At 36.2% G+C, this 6000-nt stretch overlaps 1 protein-coding gene across 4 annotated transcripts in view; it reads left to right on the plus strand.

The window, feature by feature from the left end:
• The window catches only part of R3hcc1l (R3H domain and coiled-coil containing 1-like), a 78024-nt gene that overhangs the window by 56551 nt on the left and 15473 nt on the right, over window positions 1-6000 (plus strand). The gene's annotated exons all lie outside the window — the stretch shown is intronic.

Consider the following 6000-nt stretch of genomic DNA (forward strand, 5'->3'; position numbering starts at 1 on the left):
TACTTAAAGACCTTTTTAAAATAGCCATATTGTGAGATACTGGGAGTTAAGATTTCATCCTATGAATTTTGGAGAAACATTAAGTCACCATTACACTCCCCCAAGTCTTCACATTATCTTCACAGTAATCACACTGAACTATTTAACAAATTCCGTATTCTTTCAGGGCTGTATGCCTTTGTACACTTTGTTGCTTCTCCCTATAACACTATATATACACTACTTTTTTAATGTAGTATTTCTTTTTTGTGGGGAGTTTGTTCTTTTGCTGCCTATCAGTGGTACTTTCTTCATTCTTGCTGCCTTATTACATGCAAAAATTCTTTGCTTAAGTTTTTTCCCTAATGTATGTTAGCCATACTTTAAATGTGTTTTGAATGGATGGTTAGGTGTTCTAGGTAATATTGGAGAAAAAGACAGGTCTAGCTGTTGTGCAGTGAGTACTGTAAAAGTATAAATGAAGTAGGAACTATAGAAAGGACAAATTAGATTGTATGTTGTTATGGTTTGTATTAAATGTCCCCTCAAAGCCTCATGCAGTCATGAGGCGGGCTTCTAGAGTTTATGATTGATTCATGGTCCAGTATTGGAATTATGGAAGTGAGTGCTATACCTGCTTTGGAGTGGGTAGTTTGCATACTATGTAAGGAAGGGAAAGAGGCTGCCTGCCACTGCTCCTCCCTTTTGCTTTTGTTGCTTTTGCTGTCTTACACCGCCATGACTTGTTGCCCTCTGCCATGTGCCACTCTGCCTTGGAGCCAGCTGAGTATGGACTGAAACCTTCACAAACTGAACTAAATAAACCTTCCTTAATTTTGGGCATCAGGTATTTTGTCTTGGCAGTGAGAGAAAAGTAACCAAGACATATGTGCTTCGGGATATTTAAGGGAAGATTCATAAAAGAGATGGTAGATGAGTGTGCTCATGGAGAAATGATTTGAGATATACACAATTGTTTAGGCAGAAGCACTTGGAAAGTAATGTGGCCAAACCATTAGGCAGAATAAAGCAAAATGTGTATGGGCATGGTAAGTATTAGTTTTTGGTTAGAATGTAGCGTGTTTTGTAGGATGACTGAGATAAAGCAAAAAAAAAGTATATTAGATTTTTACATATGTAATTTTCAGAAACAATGGTTTAAAGCAACACAAATTTATTATCTTAAAATTTTGGAGGTTTTAAGTTCAAAATAGATCTAAGAAGCCTAAAGATATTGGCAGGGCTGGATTCTTTTTTGGAGGCCGTAGAGGAGAATATTGTTTTCTACTCTCTTTCAGTTTCTAGAGGCTTCCCCACATTCCTTGGTTTGTGGCCCGCTTCTGTCTACAAAGCCAGCAGTGGCCAGTGACATCCTTATCATATCATATGACTCTATTGCACTGATTCTTCTACCTTTGAGCTCTTTCATTTTAAAGATGCCTGTGCTTGTACTAGGCCCACCTAAATAATCTCCCTGTTTTAAGGTCAGCTGATTAGTATGCATAATCATTACATCTGCTACCTTAATTCATCATTGCTACATAATGTGACATATTCACAAATTGTAGGAATAATGCTGTAGATGTCTTTGGGAGGCTGTTGTGAGTAGGTAAGGCCAGATTATAGGAGCTTCGAATACAGCACTGAAGATTTTTGATCAAGGAGATGACATGATCAAAGCAGTGTTTTTAGAAGTTTAATCTTATTCTACAGTCTATATGCTGTCTAGACTATGATCAGAAATCAACAATCATCAGTTGTCTTTTTAGCTTTGTGTTGATTTTCCTTCCTTCTTTAACTGCTTATATTCATAAATCCTTAATCAGAGAATTAGTTATTCTGAACATTGTTACAGCCACTGTTTTTCATCTTGTTTACTATAAGGCCATTTCATTATCTTATAGAAGGAGTACTAGATTAATATTCAGGGGACTGGAGCTATGACTCAAACTTCATCAGTAATTTGATTTGTAACCTTAGGGCTATCCTTTAGTCTCTCTGTGATGTGGTTTTCCATCCATGTACAGTCCTTGTGATAATAATAACATACCCATCTGACAGATACAAAGATAAACTTATTCCAAAATAATACAATATTTTTATTTTTGTATAAGAAATAATTCATAACTTTGTTTTTCCTTTTGTTTCTTAAATAACAATGAAACAACAAAAGCCCAATAATTCTTAGATGCATCTTTTACTTTCTCCTCGCCACCATTCTTTTTTTGTTGCTGTTATTTCTTCTTTGTAAATACATATTGGGTGGTTATATCATAGCAAGTCAGGTAATATTTTGTAGATCTGTTTTTAGGACCAGACTACTAGATTATATGACTCTTCAATCCCTCATTTGGGGAAGTTAATTTAGTTGGATGGTTTTGTGAAAGCTAGTTATGTATATGAAAGAGTACTCAGTTTTCATGTATGCCTTATAAATTGCAAAATGGACTGTTACTACCAAAAATCCTAAAATGTTTGTGATTTATAATTCAAAATTATTTATTCTGAGTAATCTGCAAACTTTTCCTTGGTTTGTAATAGATACATAAGAATGAATGATTCTAAACCTTTCACCTCTGTTATTTTATCAAACATTTCTTAGCTGGTCTTACAATATGAAATTTTTCCATTGACTATCATAAGTATCAGGGCTGGGGATTTTGCTCAGCGGCACAGCGCCTACCTGGCAAGTGCAAGGTCATGAGTTCGATTCCTGGTACTGGAAAAACAAAAACAAAAACAAAAAACAAAAAACACGTAAATATTCCCATGAGACTATTAGGGTAAATATTTTTTTACAGTAAAAATATGATGTGAGCCTTATATATAATTTTGAATTTTTTAGTAGCCACATGAGGAAAAAGGTAAAACTAAGGAGATGAAATTCATATATTTTAATCTGATGTGTCCAAAGTATTATTTCAATGTGTGATCACTGTAAGAAGTTATTGAGACACATAATTCACATTTTTTGTATTAAGTCTTTGAAATTAAATGCTTATTTTCATGCTTAAAGCATTTGGACTAACCACATTTTAAGTAGTTAATAGCCACATGTGATAGGCAACTACTGCGTTGGACAGTTTGTTTCTTTGGTTGTTTTATAAACTCAGCTCTCTCATGAACTTAAAGAATTATGATTTCATAGATCAACTGGTCTTTCCGCTTGAGCAGTTGAGGTACCTCAGAATTTAGAGCCTTTGCTTAAAGCTCTGAACTACTAGGTCTAATCCCTCTGTCAATGGTCCCACCTCCCTGCTCCCCTTCACAATCTTCCTCGGGTTCTCACTTCCATCTTTATGCCATTTTACCCTTTTCTACCTTTCTACCTTTTATGCCATATGTTCTTCTCTCTTCTCTCTCCTGTGCATGTTCTGCTGAGATTCTCAGGAGACACAGACCATTAACAGTATATGGCTTTTTACCTCCACAGACATACAAAATCATTGTCATTAGAAATAGAAGCTGCTACTGTTCAATACACACTATAAAGAACAAAAAGTTTTTCTCATCTTAGGAAATGTTAGGAATCCTTGATGATAATGGGGTCTGTATTACGAGGTTATGTGACTTACAGGCTTTATATCTGTTCTATGCAATGTTGAGTAAGAATTATGTTTTTTTGCTATTCTAACAGTTTGTTTTAATTAGTCTCAGAAGCCAGAGAACTCAGTACTTATATCAGAAATGAGATGAAAACATACCAGTTCAATTTTGGTATAGGTTTGAGCAAGGAATCATAATCAAGTTTTCTTGCCACGTTATCCTGTCTTTTCCTGTTCTTGGGTCTTACACTTCTAAGACACTTTTTTTAGTCCGCATTGTACTTCTCACAATGCATTATTTAGCTCCAATTAAATGCAATAATATGCAGTAACTTTGTTTGGTTTTTGCAGAGTAACTCAAAAAAGTCATTGCCAGCAATCAAAAAATGAAATGACAATTCCACTTACAATAGCATCAAAAAGAATAAAATACTTAGGAGTAAATTTAATGAAAGAAATTTAAAACTTAAACTTTGAGAACTACAAAACATTGAAAGTAATCAAAGAATACCTATATAAACAGAAAGACATTCTGTGTTGATGTACTGGAAAACTTAAATATTGTTAAGATACTTTAAAATTGGGTAGTGTGTTCAGTGCAGTCCCAGTGGCCTATTTTTTTGCAGAAGTTCACAAGCTGATCCTCAAATGCCTATGAAAATGCACAAGGCCCCAAAGTGCCAATAGTTTGAAAAAGAACAAAGATTACTCAAACTTCCAGATTTCAAAATTTAATATAAATCTACAGTAATCAAAATACTATGGCATTGGCGTAGGACGGAAATCTAAGTAATTAAAGACTGCTCTTGTCTGTGAGACTCTTAAGTTATTCTGAGCTGTTAACATTAGGCTACCCTAGACTTAAGAATTTGTTAAATCTTTAGCTGACATAGTGTAGCCCACTTTTGTAGTAGTTACTTTTTCTATGGTCTGCCAAAATGACTGTTTATGTGTTCTGTTTCTCTTCAGGAGAAACTTGGAAGTCTATGGATGTCAGTTTCCATGGTTGTTTTGCAAAGAGCTCTCATGACCTCAGTAAAAATTATGATTTCATAGATAGCTGGTTTTTGCTATTGTTATGGTGGAAAAGACAGTGTCTTCCTGTTTTCTTCATCTTAAATGAAGTGAAACTAGTGTGGTGCATAGTATGTAATATAGTTAGCACTTGAAGTTTGTTTTAATACTTTGAATACTTATGTACCAAGCAGTATGCTACTGTATCATCTCATTTAGTCCATATGCTTGTTTATGAAGTTTAGGTGCTGTTATTGTTCCCATTTTTTAAGATGTAAAACTTGTGCTTAGTGGAGAAAAAGAACTAAAGCACAGAAATAAACAAATATTTTATTGCTCTTACCTAAATCACTTTCCCCCTGTCTCCCTGTCTAGTAAAGCAGTTAAATCCATTCTTACTTCTCCAAGGAGAGGGAAGGTAGCCCTGGCATTGCAGGTCTTCATTTTCCTTACTTGGTAAGAAAAAAGGGCACACTAGAGGGAAAACTTGAAGGAATCTTGTCAGACTTTGTGTATCAGAGAGGAATCCCTTAAGGATCTGGTAGCTTTTGCTGGTCAGTACTGTAGTAACAATGATCATCATGGTTCTGCTGCCACTTTTTCTTTTACCTTCTGTTTGCAGTTTGAAATAGATGATAGCCTTTAGGGGTGTGTGTGTGTGTGTGTGTGTGTGTGTGTGTGTGCACTTAAGTGAGATAGTTTGAATTTAAAGTATTTTTCATTACCATTGATTCTTTCACTATCTCCTTATGTAGGGATTCTTTTCAGTAATTCATTTTAGAGACCGAATATAATTATTTGTACTGTATACATCTGTCTAAAGAAATTCTTTGTTAGCTGTCTCTTCACCCTTTTAATACATTCAGTGAAAGGTGAACTAAAACCCTTCTAAAAACTTTGGTTTATTTTTGTTTACAGTATTTCTGGAAAAGAAACATCATTGAGCCTGATCAGTAAGCTCAGTTAAAACAAATATTAATCCATTGCTTCAGTTGTTGTCTCATATTCAGTTTCTAGATGCACCATGTGGAATTCACCATATCTCATATCTCACACTGAATAGTCTCTATTTTTCCCTCTCTCCTCCTCTCCCGTCCCTTCCCCTCTCTTCCGTCTCCCTTCTCTCTTCTCTGTCCCCTCTTACCTCTCCTCTCTCCCCTCTCCCCTCTCCCCTCTTCTCTCTCTCCTCTCCCCTCTCCCCTCTTCCTTCTACCCTCTTCCCTCTCCCCTCTTCCCTCTTCCCCTTCCCTCTTCCCTCTTTCCTCTCCCTCTTCCCTCTTTCCTCTCCCTCTTTCCTCTCCCTCTTCCCTCTTTCCTCTCCCTCTTTCCTCTCCCTCTTTCCTCTCCCTCTTCCTTCTCCCCTCTCCCTTCTCTCTCCCCTCTCCCCTCTCCCTTTCCCTCTTCCCTCTCCCACTTTCCTCTCCCTCTCCCCTCTTCCCTCTTCCCTCTCCCCTCTCCCTCT

Source organism: Chinchilla lanigera, unplaced genomic scaffold (genome assembly GCF_000276665.1).
Source record: "Chinchilla lanigera isolate Chin_1 unplaced genomic scaffold, ChiLan1.0 scaffold00106, whole genome shotgun sequence".
Lineage (NCBI taxonomy): Eukaryota > Metazoa > Chordata > Mammalia > Rodentia > Chinchillidae > Chinchilla > Chinchilla lanigera.